Raw genomic sequence first — 16,454 nt, 5'->3', positions numbered from 1 at the left:
ATATATGATATATTATATGCTAATTAGGATTGAGTTCTAAATTTATTTAATTTTATCCAGAAACCAATGAAATATTTATGAGGGAATAAGTGTAAATTATGCTTAAAGTGACTGTTGTACACCCCGAGGCCTAGCGCTTTATTAACCCTCTCCGGCCTTCTTCTCACCTGATGCGCTCTCCTGTGTCCCCTCTGTCCCTGTCCCCCGTATTTATCCATCTTTAATTCCCTTTTACTGTGACTTTTGTGAATAATGCTGCTGTTTTCTCTTTCTCACACCCCCCCTCCCCAGGTTGTTTGTAGAGGGGGTCTTCTCTTCCCCACATAGTCGCAGTGTTGCTGCAGTTGCTATGACTCCTGTCTGTGCCCAGAGACATCTGAATTCTGGTCACGATCTTCTCCGGCGCTTTGTGTAGAGTCTGATTGATTTAGAAAACAGGACGGTAGGGGGGTTAGGAGGAGGATTGGGGTGGGATGAGGTTGTACTGCGCTCCACTTCAGGGGGATTTGTTTCGGGGGCTTTCTTAAACATAAGGACCTTGAGATGAGCCGGGGCTCCCGATGCTGGAGAGGTGAGTAAATAATACCGCAACAGCTGGGGATTACTTATACCGCAACTCCGGCTAATTTATAGGGATGATATAAAACACCTTGATAGGGGGTTTATAGGGTAACGCTCTGTATATAAAAGGCATGACTGATCAGTAGGTGCATATCTACAATATGGACAACTTCTAAAACTTATTGAAGATCGATAACTTGTAATCAAGCTGCGACGAGAACTACAAGTTCCAGAATTCCTTGCAGAATAAGACGTCTTACGGAGGGAGTGTTGAGGAATCAATAACAGACGAGCTGCAGACAGGGAAGAATCAGCAACATGTGTCTCTGAAGATGAGACGGTGGTACAGGGAGCGTTGTCCATCTACAGAACCTGGGGCAGGTGGGTGAAGCCTCGTACAAGTCGTACGACATTGATTAATCAATTGTTTGGTTTTTATTGCACGGCTGCTCCTTTTTTTAGCATTTAGATTTGGGTATTTTATGGTCTTATATATACTATACATATATACTTTACGTGCAAGTCATTCATGCGGGGAGCAGACTAGAGACAAGAATGATGTTCCGAATTCGTAGATTTGTTTTTTCATCTCTCCGGATTATACCGTATCTGTAATTTCAGGGCAGGATTACATACAATCTTGTGTTACATCAAATAGCATTTACCTGTATTCATCAGATACTCACACACATTGTACTACGGTAGTAAAATTCCTAGTGGCGACCACAGAGGAGTCCATGAATAATTCTAAGAGCTCCTGCGATGGACACTTTGGAGCCGATTCATCAAATCCGGCTTTTTGTACACCTGCCTTGATCCACAGTACACTGTGAAGAGATAGTTTATAGTGACATGAACAAGTTAATACATTTTGTAAATTTTACAGCCACTGTACTCCACCCAAAAAAAATGTTCTGGAGTACCAAACTGTCTTAATTTACAACACAAAAAAATTAGGGGTGTTGGTGTGAAAATGCCAAAAGTTACAAATTTACACAATTTAAAGTTGCACAAAAGTTTTGCAGCATTTCAAATACTTTTACACTAATTTCTGTCTGTTTAATTGAAGCTTTAAAGGGAATCTGTCAGCAGGTTTTTGCTTGCTCATCTGTGAGCAGCATGATGTAGGCAAAGAGATTCTGATTCCAACGATGTATCACTTAGATTACTTGCTGTAGCCATTCTGAGACAATCAGAACTTTTAAGGCCCTGTCACACACAGAGATAAATCTGCGGCAGATCTGTGGTTGCAGTGAAATTGTGGACAATCAGTGCCAGGTTTGTTGCTGTGTCCAAATGGAACAATATGTCCATGATTTCACTGCAACTATAGATCTGCCAAAGATTTATCTCTGTGTGTGATGGGAGATTTAGTGCGTGGCATGGTGGCTCAATGGTTAGCACTGCTGTCTTGCAGCGCTGGGGTCCTGGGTTTGAATCCCACCAAGAACATCTGCAAGGAGTTTGCGTGGGTTTTCTCTGGGTACTCCAGTTTCTTCCCACACTCCAAAGACTTAGGCGGGCTTTGCACACTACGACATTGCAGGTGCGATGTCGGTGGGATCAAATTGAAAATGACGTACTTCCGGCATCGCATGTGACATCGTAGTGTGTAAAGGTGCGCAAAACCGTATAATCGTATCATCGGTGCAGCGTCGGCATAATCCATAATTACGCTGACGCGACGGTTTGATGTTGTTCCTCGCTACTGCGGCAGCACACATCGCTGTGTGTGAAGTCGCAGGAGCGAGGAACATCTCCTACGGGCATCACCGCGGCTTCTGTAGGATATGCGGAAGGAAGGAGGTGGGTGGGATGTTTACATCCCGCTCATCTCCGCCCCTCCGCTCCTATTGGCCGCCTGCCGTGTGACGTCGCTGTGACGCCGCACTACCCGCCCCCTTAATAAGGAGGCGGGTCGCCGGCCAGAGCGACGTCCCAGGACAGGCGAGTCCATGTGAAGCTGCCGTAGCGATAATGTTCGCTACGGCAGCTATCACAAGGATATCGCAGCTGCGACGGGGGCGGGGACTATCGCGCTCGGCATCGCAGCATCGGCTTGCGAAGTCGCAGCGTGCAAAGTACCCCATACAGCTAGGGCATTTAGATTGTGAGCCCCAATAAGGACAGTGTCCTGATGTATGTAAAAATGCTGTGGAATATACTAGTTCTATATAATTTTAGATTTTTTTTTTATTTTAGTCATGTAGCAAAGTCCAAAAAGCTACCTCCGCCCACACCAGGCTATCTATACAGATTATATATTGACAGTGAGGTGTCAGTCACAGCAGGGGGCGTGTTGGACTGCCTTGCACATGAGTTTCTAGTCCTGTAATGATAAGGGTCCTGCTGCTTAAACAAATATAGCAAATAAACAACAAATCAGACTGTGACAAAACAGGCATGTCTGAACTTTCTGTGTTAAACCTTGCAGCATGCTGGCTTCGGTTTACATAGCAAAAGCTTGCAGACAGATTCTGTTTAAAGGGTTTATCTAGGATTTTACTCAAAGTAGGGAATATGAAAAAAATAACTCTCCTGGTAAATTTTCCACTGCTCTAGCAGTCAATATTTAATGTTTTAATGGTAATAGCGTTGTACAGGAATGATATAGTGATCTATCTTATCTATTTTTTGCATAAGTCATCAATACGCATCAATATTACATAAATGGGAAATTACCCCACCGATCAACTGTCACCAGGTCCAGCAGCCAGAGATTCACAGTTTATAGAGCTGGAACAGCATAGATTCTTTTACTGTCTAGTGAAAAAAAAGATGGAGCTGTGCTGTTCCAGCTCTATAAACAGTGGATTTCAGGTAACTGGGTGACCTGGTAACTGCTGATTGGAAGGGGGGATATTGAAGGAAGGTGCCGATCCCGGGCAGCACGCGTGACACATTCCTTCGTCAAGGAAACTCTGTCTGCAGATGTGACTTCGGGTGCGGTGCATGACACTTACTGGCTTCTTCAGGCTGGTGTCCATCACCCCTCTGGCAGTCGCCGTCATGGAGAGTCAGTAGCTCGCACAACATCAGGGTTTGCTTAGCCAACCAGAATAGTTCACTTTTTTCTTCACACCGTTATTACAGACATGACCTTCTTTTCCTTCCTTCCTCTATGTGTGGGGTACTGCACCTCGACCTGTTCCCCCTCCGCTATCTTGGATCTCGTCCTCAAGCTTCAAGGTCTGTGTCTCCTTTCCCCTAACTCAGTTCAGTTTCTTCAGATTCTGGGCACCGACGGCTTCCTAGCCGGATGACTCTCTTAGCCCGTCAGGATGAGCCGTAGGCTCCGAACCTCAGGGTTCCCTTACTGGCCAATACACTATGGCCACGTCTTCTCACACTTCAACGCTATTCTCTACTGGTCCCCTCTCCAGCCTTCCCTCCTGTTCTCTTTCCCGCCATCTGCCACTCCCTTCCACTACCTTAACTCTCTTATCTAACATCTAATCTAAAATTGAGTTGACAATAGACGGCAGCTTATAATATTCAACGATCTATAAAACAGGTTACATGTACATGGTGTGGTGCAGCCCCCCTACTATACTATATGAGTGTCAGACACTAACCAATCCAATCTGAATGACTTGTCCTATAGGATAGGACATCAATATCTTAGCATTCAATGGTCCCTTTAATTTAACTCTATCAAAATATTAAGATGACAGTCATGGGGTAAATGTTTCACAAAAGTTGCATGAAAACTGGACAAGAATAACATGTAAATCCAACTTTCATTAAACTATTAAAAAAAATATGTGCTTAAGGCATACCTTTTATTTCAGGCAACTTTTAGAGTAAGTGGCCATGTTTGTATACATGATGAAAAACACTGTTCTGGCTATTATATCATTGTATACTACATTTTCACTAGTTTTCCCTCTGCAGACTCACTTATTTGCAATTGTCTCTGAGCTACTGAGTTGATACCAGCTGCTATAATGTTTCCCATTCTCAGTACATAGAGACATAAGGATTCTTGGTTTGCTGTGTCTATGTAGCATATACCCAACAGCAGCAGCAGCATGGAGGGCATTATAAAACAGTACCGAGCAGTGTAGTTGTGAATCCAGCACTGAGATAACCTAAAGCACTTACTAAGGATTGAGGTTTTTTTGAAACGACAGTGACTTAAGCAAGCTTTACACGCTACAATATATCTTACGATGTGTCGGTGGGGTCACGTCGTAAGTGATGCACATCCGGCATCGTAAGTTATATTGTAACGTGTGACAGCTACGTGCGATTGCGATTGAATGTTAAAACGTTCATCGCATGCACGTCGTTCAATTGCTAAAAATTGAACGTGAGGTTGTTCAATGTTCCCGAGGTAGCACACATCGCAGTGTGTGACACCCCGGGAACGATGAACAGATCTTACCTGCGTCCCGCGGCTCCCGCCGGCAATGCGAAAGGAAGGAGGTGGGTGGGATGTTTACGTCCCGCTCATCTCCGCCCCTCCGCTTCTATTGGCCGGCTGCCGCGTGACGTCGATGTGACGCCGAACGTCCATCCCACTCCAGGAAGTGGACGTTCGCCGCCCACATCGAGGTCGTATGGAAGGGTAAGTACGTGTGACAGCAAATAATCGTTTGTGCAACACGTTCAACAAATTGAACGTGCCGTACATACGATGGGGGCGGGTCACATCGCATATAATATCGTATGCTTAATCGTAACGTGTACAGCAGGCTTAAGTCACTTCACTGTCCTTCCCTAAGACCATATGTATTATAATACCCTCTGGTACCTTTGTATGCATCCGGTATTATACACAGGATAATGTCTTTTTAGTTGGATTCAATATACAAATAGCGCCATGTTCAATAGAAGCATTGCAGCATACAGCAGTTGACTTCGCAATATACCAGAATGCCTTCATACTTTTTAAGAGCTGCAAAAAAGGCAAGTTAGCTGCCATACCATAACATAAGCCTTAGCTATAAGTGAAACCATACTGTAAGCGGTGGCTGTAAGAACACCCCAGCACTTTGATTGATAGCTCGCTGTTCACAGATGCACTGCAAAGTCAGCTTTCAATAAAAGTGTTGGGACGTGCTTACAGTATAGTGAGCGATGACTGTAGCTTCTTCCTGTTCCACCCCCAAGTCTGATAGCCGGAGGTCACTGGGAGGAAATAAGTTAATTTTCTCCCATCAGCCACACTTTCAGTAAGGCGGTGAAGCAGCACTGTAATGCTATTTACGTGCAGATTAACACTATATATGTAGATACAAATCTGACCGTTTCCCTTAAAACTCAGAGAATAGATTATTGTCTTGAAAATACAATAATGTTTAGTTTTAGTTTTAGGGGTTGTAGTGAAGCCAGTGTGGTAAGGATTACGTAGCATAGTGGGGATGGTGAGAGAGAAATTCTTGGCTTCCACGTATTGATTGGAAATGCAACTGAAATGTTTTGTATATAACCAGGCATGTGTTCACCTGAGGCACGGCTCACAGAGAGGGAGTGTTCTCTGTGGGGTGGACTGGCGACAAAGGGTCTTTCTGAATGAAGTTTCAGGTAGAGTGTCTCTGTGAGGGAGCTGCATGTGGCAGCCAGAATAGAGTATGTCTGAGAGGAGTCTGCAAGAGTCAGCTTGGGATCGGAAGCAATCTGGTGCTGACCAAAGGAAAAAGTTAGTTTAATGTTGGACAGTAAACGGATCTGGGCCTGACCTGTCTTGGGGCTGGGGAAGAAGCCAGCGAATGTGAAGCCTACTGGGCCTTGGTGTGGAGCTACAACTACAGTTGAGAGAAACCCTGACACTGGTGTTCCTGTAGTAAGAGCTGGAGACTTATCTGCTGGACATTTCTCTGTACGGAGCGAGCCTGCTCTGTGAATCTGATGAACCCACAGGGCCTCAGGACTACTCATCACTGTGCCAGTGGTAATTGGGGTTGCTGTGAATGGCCTGACCTGGCTCCGTGGCCCCGTCTGTGTCAATAAAAGGGTGCACGGTGACCGGTATAGGGGGATGATTGGGGTTTGCTTTGCAGCACCACCCATGGTATGCGGCCAATGATCAGCTGCGGCTGCAAGATGTTGCTCTCCTCTGGGGCGGATGATGACGCAGCTCAGATAGTCCTGCTCCCCACAGGCAGAGCTATGCCCCCAGGGAGGACGATAGTTGGGGTTGTAGCGGCCATTGGCACCGGAGCGTGGGGCAACGGCGCCAGCAATGACTGGATGACACCAGGACTGTGGACAAAGTTCTTTTTACTCACTGTCAGGTTGTCACCCTTGAAGTGCTGGTTTCCGTCATGCTGGGCTCCAGCCAATCCCAGATGATTCAGAGGCCTCCACCGGTGTTGTGGAGTGTGAGACCGTCCTTCCTTAAGCTCTGTAGTGTGGATCCCCGTGGCATCCGCAGGCAGCGCGAATCAGACGTGGAGCCGACCGTGGTCTTGACTCCTGACTCTATCTGCTACTGTGCCCAGGACCTTTGTAGTGGGCAATGGGACATGGAATCCCCCTTCCCTGCAGATTCTGATGGCACAACGTGGAGCGTACGCCAGCCTGGCCTAGGGGTCTGCACCCTGACTGCGCTGGTCCCGAAGGGGCTGTTAGGCTCACCCCTTGGCTACCGTGTTGCTCCTCTGTCTCTCCAGCTCACTAGGTAAACTCCTGCTTCTTCCAGTCTGTCCAGTCCTAACTAAGGAAGCTCTGAAGTATTCTCCTTAGTGAGTCCCTGGATGTTATGGTACTCTTGTTCTCCTCCCTCCAAGGAAGCTCTAAAGCACTCTCCTTGGCTGGTCTTTCTGAGGAAGATCCAAAGCACTCTCCTCAGTGACCGTCTTGTTCCAATTCCCAGACTATTCTGAGGTAAAAGTCTGCGTGTTCTCTAAAGGGTACTTTACACGCTGCGATATCGGTACCGATATCGCTAGCGAGCATACCCGCACCCGTCGGTTGGGCGACACAGGCAAATCGCTGCCCGTGGCGCACAACATCGCTTACACCCATCACACGAATTTACCTTCCCTACGATGTCGCTGTGGCCGGCGATGCGCCTCCTTTCTAAGGGGGCGGTTCGTGCGGCGTCACAGCGACGTCACACGGCAGGCGTCCAATATAAGCGGAGGGGCGGAGATGAGCGGGACGTAACATCCCGCCCACCTCCTTCCTTCCGCATTACCGGTGGACGCAGATAAGGAGATGTTCGTCGTTCCTGCGGTGTCAAACATAGTGATGTGTGCTGCCGCAGGAACGACGTACATCGTACCTGCAGCAGCAACGATATTATGGAAATGAACGACGTGTCAACAAGCAACGATTTTTAACGTTTTTGCGCTCGTTGATCGTCGCTCATTGGTGTCACGCGCTGCGATGTCACTAACGGCGCCGGATGTGCGTCACTAACGACGTGACCCCTACGATATATCATTAGCGATGTCGCAGCGTGTAAAGCACCCTTTACTTCACTCATGCGGCCCCCACCTTCCTGATGACTCACTGGGGAAGTCCCGTTGCTATGGTGACCACCTCTAGCCCAGTTACAGCGGCTGTCTGCTAAGCTGTGTGTTGTGTAAGTGATGAACACCAGTGGTTAACCTCTTCCTTACCCGGGATGAGTACTGCACCTTAAGTCACATGCAATACCCTGTGACGACTGAAGCCTCAGGGGTGCCACAAATCCATATCTGCTATATAGACTGTTTTCTGTATTTTCTACTTGTATGTCAAGAGAAGGTTGTTTTTTTCTGTTTGCTGAAGGTTTATGCCCTACTAGCTGTACTACCCGGCTTTGCCCGGGTTAATAACTATAGTTAACAAAATAGAATGTATTAACATTCCTGGGATAGAATGTATAAATAGAATGTATTAACACCCGGGATAGTAACTGTCTCTCTGTTTCTCTGCCATTCTCTGTCTGTCTCCCCCTCTGTATATATCTCTCTGTCTCTCGCTCTATCTCTTTGTCTGTCTCTTTCCCTGTCTGTCTCTGACTGTCTCTGTCTTTTTCTCCGTCTGTCTCAATTTCTTTCCCTGTCTGTCTATCTATCTCTTTCCCTGTCTGTCTATCTATCTCTGTCACTTTCCCTGTCTGTCTCTTTCCCTCTCTTTCCCTGTCTGTCTCTTTTCCCTCTTTCCCTGTGTCTGTTTCTTTGTCTGTCTCTTTACCTGTCTTTGTCTGTCTCTTACCCTGTCTGTCTCTTTCCCTTTCTTTCCCTGTCTGTCTGTTTCCCTGTGTCTGTCTCTGTCTCTTTGTCTGTGTCTGTCTCTTTCCCTGTCAGTCTGTCTTTTGTCTGTGTCTGTCTCTTTGTGTCTGTCTCTTACCCTGTCTATGTCTGTTTCTTACCCTGTCTGTGTCTGCCTCTTTCCCTGTCTGTGTCTGTCTCTTTCCCTGGCTGCATTGTGACACGCCAACATTCCATATAAGGGCGTGGCTGCGCATTCTTCTGAAGTTCTGGCTGCACTGTGGCTCCCAGCTCCATTCGCTTTAATGGAGGCAGGTTTTTTGGTGAATAACTGTAAAGTGTGGGGTTAAAATTTCCCCTCAAAACATAGCCTATGACGCTCTCGGGGTCCAGACGTGTGAGTGTGCAAAATTTTGTGGCTGTAGCTGCGACGGTGCAGATGCCAATCCCGGACATTCACACATACACACACACACACACACACACACACACATTCAGCTTTATATATTAGATAATAAACTTTCCTGTTTTGCATCAAGCAACTTGGTGGTGCATGTGCCTACCTCAAGTGCTGCCATATTGAGTAAATCCCTACAGGGTATAGCGAGATGACAGGTGCCTTTTAATGCTAAAATTCACACCTCTGAACTTCAGATTTCAATTGATATACTATAAGCAGACTGTCTTCACACTAGTGCCACACTTAACACCAATAGAAAAAACTTTTAATAGGTTTGGTTCACAGTGCCTACCTGTACTTACAGACAGAAATGTAACAGAAACTCAGACAGAAATGTTTGCATCACAATGATGCTGACTATGATGTGTATCACTGAGCTGCCTTCCTTTTGCTTGTTACTGTCACTCTCGAAGAAGGGGATATCTGGCGCATAGCGTAACACAGAGGTACAACCGGGATGGAAAAGGAGAGACTGCCTTGATGATAGAGATCGAGGGTCGGGACACCTCCTAACACTAACCTGTTTTTGAACCATGAGCTCCCCTAACGTCCCTCTATGAGTCCTACCCCTCATCGCTGTCACATGCCTAGTCCATATCTGTCCCTCCAATCACCCTGGCTAGTTCGAAGGCCGGTGAGTGCAGTAGACTACACCTCTAAAATAGTCCAACACATGGTTTAATATAGAGAATCTTAGAGAAATGACTCTGTCACAAGTCTCTTTATACAGACAGACTGTGACAGCTACCCCAGGAAGCCTATGATTTACTATGGAAGTCGGAGGTCTTCTGAAAATACATAACAGTTTAAATTCCACCCACCTCAATTCTTTTTACCTGTTCCAGAAAAGTAGTTTATAAAATAAACATATTTAAGAAAAAAGATAATACATATTATAAGGTGGTCACTGGTTACATACAAGAGAGGAGGCATGTATCACTGAGATTGTTAGCCTCAGTGAAGTGAACTCAGATTTAAGCCCCAGTAAACTAGGTACCGAGAAAGTTAAACGACTTTTAACAGGGCCAAGTTTTTGTGAATGGTTAAAGAGATGGGTGGGATGCAAGCTCGGACTGGCCCACAGGAGAACAGGAGAATTCTCCGGTGGGCCGGTTTGTAGTAGTATGTCACTTACCCCCCAAACATGATCAGTAGTTAGCATAATACACCTGTTTCATTATGTGCAGATAAAGGAAGCCTCTCATCATTTATTTTACAAACTACTCAGTATATTATTATTATATAGAAGCATAGTTAAATTTGTGAATGTAACATTTGCATGTAGTTTATCAGTGGTCTGTCAGAGTCAATCTTACCAGTGGGCCCCTGCCTCCCCAGTCTGACACTGTCTGTACACCAGAGTGTGGTCTAAGAGGTAACAGTTAGGCCATGTGCCCACAGGACAACGTACCCGTGGATTGTGCTGCGGAAAACCTGCAGATTTATCTGGATTTTCCAGATAAATCCGCAGGTTCTAACAAGTACAGACACTCTCCATGTTACCCTATGGGATTTGGGGAGTGCTATATCAATGGTGCGGTTTGTGCAGCCGCACGTAACTGCATGTCAATTATTCATGCGGAAATATCTGCGGAATTCCCGCTCCTCCACTATGGAGATACAGGGCGGGAATTTTGCATGAATTCTGCACGAAATCGGCACTATTTCTGCAGGTTTACCGTAACAACTCCGCAGAAATACCACAGCAATGGATAGCTGCAGATTCCAGGGAGCAGCTGCGGTAAACCTGTGGAAAAACCTATGGCAAAATCTGCGGGTACATTGTCCCGTGGGCACATAGCCTAAACCTTCTGCAGTCACTCTGAGTTGTGTGTATGGAAGCAGACCTCCAAAGCTGGGCTTTTGTTCTAAAAAGACTGGAACCCTGAGCTTAGAGAGCGGAACCCACAATTATATGGACGATGTTTATGCTCTTTTATTTTCTCTGTGCCAGAAGGCTTTTCTTGTTTTATTTCACTTTGTTGGGTTGGTTTATGAAGTCCAATAGACCAGTAGAAAGAAAAAAGCGAGAAGCATACCTGTAACTACCTCAAACTGCCACTGAGTTGATCTACCACAACATATATACAGTATATGCTAAACATATTTAAAAAAACATAAAAGTATGAGCTATCAAAATATAAAATTATTTAAACAATATATTTAAAATGAAAAAGACAAAAAAATACCAGAATTGCCTATTTTCGGTAGTTACACTTCTCTCCAAAACAAAAAAGCAAGAAATAGCTATAAAATATTCTATGCACCATAAAATAGAATCAGTAAAACAATAGTTTAGCGCCCAAAAAGTCAGCCATCATACAAGTCCAATAAAAATGTTATGGCAGCACAAAGACTTTTTTCTACAATGTTCTGAATCTTCTTTAGCCACTATATATATATATATATATATATATATATATATATATATATATATATATATATGTACAGTATATATGTAGCTGTACTACCCGGCTTCGCCCTGGTTAATAACTGTTGTTAACAAAATATAATGTATTAACAAAAATGTATTCTGCACACAAAAACCACAAAACAAATAGATAAAAATGTAATTATTAAAAGGCAAAAACTAAGCTAATAGAAGCATTTTACAACATATATTTCAACACCCCAGATATTCTACACAGATTTAACTAAATTGGCCAAGTAATGTGCTCCGTCTGTCTCTTTCCAGGTCTGTCTCTTTCCAGGTCTGCCTGTCTCTGTCTGTCTTTTTTTTTGTCTGTCTCTATCTCTCTGTTTCTTTCCCCATCTGTCTCTTTCTAGGTCTGTCTCTTTCCCAGGTCTATGAGAAACTGTGGAAAGAAAACCGCAATAGGGTCTTACCCCAAAAGGGGAGGAAGATATGTAATAAAAACACACCTATAATGGTTGTGCCAGTCACAACCACTATGCAGGCATATATGAGATCCAGGTCCAGGCAGCAGTCCCAAAGTTGGTTGCTAACAGAGAGTAATAGAAGAAGGGTCTTAATTCCGCGCCAAGGACTCAATGGATCCAGGAAGAGATTAATGCTTCTTTAATAACATGCACAAGTCTACGCGTTTCTGGAGACACAGCTCCCTTCATCAGGACATTGGCAAGAGAACAATCCCAATGTCCTGATGAAGGGAGCTGTGTCTCCAGAAACGCATAGACTTGTGTATGTTATTAAAGAAGCATTGATCTCTTCCTGGATCCATTGAGTCTTTGGCGCGTAATTAAGACCCTTCTTCTATTATTCTCCGTTATCTTTCCCAGGTCTGTCTTTTTCCCCGTCTGTCTCCTCGTCTCTTTGTCTGTGTCTTTTCCTGTCTGTCTCTCCCTGTTTGCCTGTCTCTGTCTGTCTCTTTTCCTGTCTGCCTTTCTCTGTCTGTCTCTTTCCCTGTCTGTCTCTATTTCTTTGTCTCTTTCCCAGTCTGTCTCTATCAAGGTCTGTGTCTTTCCCCATCTATCTTTGTCTGTCTCTCTGGCTGTTTCCTCCTTCCCTGTCTGCCTGTCTCTGTCTGTCTATTTCCCTGTCTGTCTCTATTTCTCTGCCTCTTTCCCAGTCTATCAAGGTCTGTGTCTTTCCCGATCTATCTTTGTCTGTCTCTCTGGCTGTCTCCTCCTTCCCTATCTGCCTGTCTCTGGCCCTGTCTGCATGTCTGTCTGTCTCTTTCCAGGTCAGTCTCTTTCCAGGTCAGTCTCTTTCCAGGTCAGTCTCTTTCCAGGTCAGTCTCTTTCCAGGTATGTCTCTATCTCTCTGTCTCTTTCCCTGTCTGTCTGTCTCTCTGTCTGTCTCTCTCTATCCGTCTCCCCACCGACATCTTATTACCTCACATATAAGCTTCTTATACTATGAATGTCTTTTGTTCCTATAGTAACCACTCACAGCTCCTACTAATAACCTGTAGTTCCAGGCTCCATTTACTTTAATGGAGGCATGTTTTTTGGAGAGTAACTGTAAAGCACTGGGTTACATTTTCCTGTCAAAACATAGTCTATGATGTTCCCTGGGTCACATGAGGTGTCTGTGCAAAATTTCAGGATTGTAAATGAGACGGTGCGGATACACTTTTCGTTTCACTTTTTCCCCATTATGTAGATAGGGGCAAAATTGATTGGTAAATTGGAACGCGCGGGGTTAAAATTTCGCCTCACAACATAGCCTATCACACTCTCGGGGTCCAGACATGTGAGTATACAAAATTTTGTGGCTGTAGCTGCTACGGTGCAGATGCCAATCCCGGACATAACACAGGCATACAGTGCTGGCCAAAAGTATTGGCACCCCTGCAATTCTGTGAGATAATACTCAGTTTTTTCTTGAAAATGATTGCAATCACAAATTCTTTGATATTATTATCTTCATTTATTTTGCTTGCAATGAAAAAACACAAAAAAAGAATGAAACAAAAATCACATCATTGATCATTTCACACAAAACTCCAAAAATGGGCCAGACAAAAGTATTGGCACCCTTAGCCTAATACTTGGTTGCACAACCTTTAGCCAAAATAACTGCGAACAACCGCTTCCGGTAACCATCAATGAGTTTCTTACAATGCTCTGCTGGAATTTTAGACCATTCTTCTTTGGCAAACTGCTCCAGGTCCCTGAGATTTGAAGGGTGCCTTCTCCAAACTGCCATTTTGAGATCTCTCCACAAGTGTTCTTTGGGGTTCAGGTCTGGACTCATTGCTGGCCACTTTAGTAGTCTCCAGGGCTTTCTTTCAAACCATTTTCTAGTGCTTTTTGAAGTGTGTTTTGGGTCATTGTCCTGCTGGAAGACCCATGACCTCTGAGGGAGACACAGCTTTCTCACACTGGGCCCTACATTATGCTGCAAAATTTGTTGGTAGTCTTCAGACTTCATAATGCCATGCATACGGTCAAGCAGTCCAGTGCCAGAGGCAGCAAAGCAGCCCCAAAACATCAGGGAACCACCGCCATGTTTGACTGTAGGGACCGTGTTCTTTTCTTTGAATGCCTCTTTTTTTTCCCCTGTAAACTCTATCTTGATGGCTTTTCAGAAAAAGCTCTACTTTTGTCTCATCTGACCAGAGAACATTCTTCCAAAATGTTTAAGGCTTTCTCGGGTACGTTTTGGCAAACTCCAGCCTGGCTTTTTTATGTCTCGTGGTAAGAAGTGGGGTCTTCCTGGGTATCCTACCACACAGTCCCTTTCCATTCAGACGCCGACGGATAGTACGGGTTGACACTATTGTACCCTCGGACTGCAGGGCAGCTTGAACTTGTTTGGATGTTAGTCGAGGTTCTTTATCCACCATCCGCACAATCTTGCGTTGAAATCTCTCGTCAATTTTTCTTTTCCTTCCACATCTAGGGAGGTTAGCCACAGTGCCATGGGCTTTACACGTCTTGATGACACTGCGCACTGTAGACACAGGAACTTTCAGGTCTTTGGAGATGGACTTGTAGCCTTGAGATTGCTCATGCTTCCTCACAATTTGTATTCTCAAGTCGTCAGACAGTTCTTTGGTCTTCTTTCTTTTCTCCATGCTCAATGTAGTACACACAAGGACACAGGACAGAGGCTGAGTCAACTTTAATCCATGTCAACTGGCTGCAAGTGTGATTTAGTTATTGCCAACACCTGTTAGGTGCCACAGGTAAGTTACAGGGGCTGTTAATTACACAAATTAGAGAAGCATCACATGATTTTTCAAACAGTGCCAATACTTTTGTCCACCCCCTTTTTTATGTTTGGTGTTTAATTATATCCAATTTGGCTTTATGACAATTTTTTTTCTTTTTTATCATTGAAGACAAATTAGATGAAGATAATAATACCAAAGAATTTGTGATTGCAATCATTTTCAAGAAAAAACTGAGTATTATCTGACAGAATTGCAGGGGTGCAAATACTTTTGGCCAGCACTGTACATACGCACATTCAGCTTTATATATTAGATATATATATATATATATATATATATATATATATATATATATATATATATATATATATATATATATATATAATGGTAATGGTACTGACCTGGAGACTTATATTTTCAGGGGATTTTGACTGTACAATGAACACTGTATAAAAAAAACAAAAGAATAAGAAATAGTGGAACTCAGGTTTTTTTCACCATTTCACAGTTGGAAATTTTTCTTCATTTTTCAGTACATTTATTTGACGGTTTCATTCAAAGCTTCAACATGTCTTGCATAAAACAAGCCCTCAAATGGATATATTTTGACAGAAATAAAAGATGGCTTTTGTAAGAAGAAAAAAATTAAAAGAAAAAAGAGATAAATAAAAAATGAAAGGGTTAAGGACTAATTCTAACCATCTATTTGGGTAGAATATTTTTGTTTTCGCACTTCATCCATCTATACCTATATGACTTGGAACACACTTTTTTTTTGTTAGAAGGAACAACTGACAATAAGCTGACAAGTGTTCTCATGTGTTTGCAGATACAGTGCCTTGCGAAAGTATTCGGCCCCTTTGAATTTTTCAACCTTTTCCCAAATTGCAGGCTTCAAACATAAAGATAGAAAATTTAATGTTATGGTGAAGAATCAACAACAAGTGGGACACAATTGTGAAGTTGAACGCAATTTATTGCTTATTTTAAACTTTTGTAAAAAAGAATGAACTGAAAATTGGGGCGTGCAATATTATTCGGCTCCTTTATTTTCAGTGCAGCAAACTCACTCCAGAAGTTCATTGAGGATCTCTGAATGATCCAATGTTGTCCTAAATGCCTGATGATAAACATAAGCCACCTGTGTGTAATCAAGTCTCCCAATAAATGCACCTGCTCTGTGATAGTCTCAGTGTTCTGTTTAAAGCACAGAGAGCATCATGAAGACCAAGGAACACAACAGGCAGGTCCGTGATACTGTTGTGGAGACGTTTAAAGCTGGATTTGGTTACAAAAAGATTTCCAAAACTTTAAACATCCCAAGAAGCACTGTGCAAGCGATCATATTCAAATGGAAGGAGTATCATACCACTGCAAATCTACCAAGACCCGGACGTCCATCCAAACTTTCATCTCAAACAAGGAGAAGACTGATCAGAGATGCAGCCAAGTGCCCCATGATCACTTTGGATGAACTGCAGAGATCTACATCTGAGGTGGGATAGTCTGTCCATAGGACAACAATCAGTCGTCCACTGCACAAATCTGCCTTTATGGAAGAGTGGCAAGGAGAAAGACATTTTTCAAAGATATCCATAAAAGGTGTCATTTGAAGTTTGCCACAAGCCACCTGGGAGACACCAAACATGTGGAAGAAGGTGCTCTGGTCAGATGAAACCAAAA

General features: G+C 43.9%; 1 protein-coding gene across 4 annotated transcripts in view; it reads left to right on the top strand.

Moving 5' to 3' along the window:
* The first annotated feature begins 466 nt into the window (after positions 1-466).
* Positions 467-16,454, top strand: part of CHL1 (cell adhesion molecule L1 like) — a 221,904-nt gene continuing 205,916 nt past the window's right edge. For 2 of the 4 annotated variants that reach the window (XM_075321751.1, XM_075321746.1), the window contains exon 1: positions 591-942. The gene's annotated coding sequence lies outside the window, so the exon portion shown is untranslated. The other 2 variants (XM_075321747.1, XM_075321748.1) reach the window with 2 other exon arrangements.

The sequence above is a fragment of the Anomaloglossus baeobatrachus genome, chromosome 8 (assembly GCF_048569485.1).
Source record: "Anomaloglossus baeobatrachus isolate aAnoBae1 chromosome 8, aAnoBae1.hap1, whole genome shotgun sequence".
Lineage (NCBI taxonomy): Eukaryota > Metazoa > Chordata > Amphibia > Anura > Aromobatidae > Anomaloglossus > Anomaloglossus baeobatrachus.
This window is presented reverse-complemented; position numbering and strand designations above follow the sequence as displayed.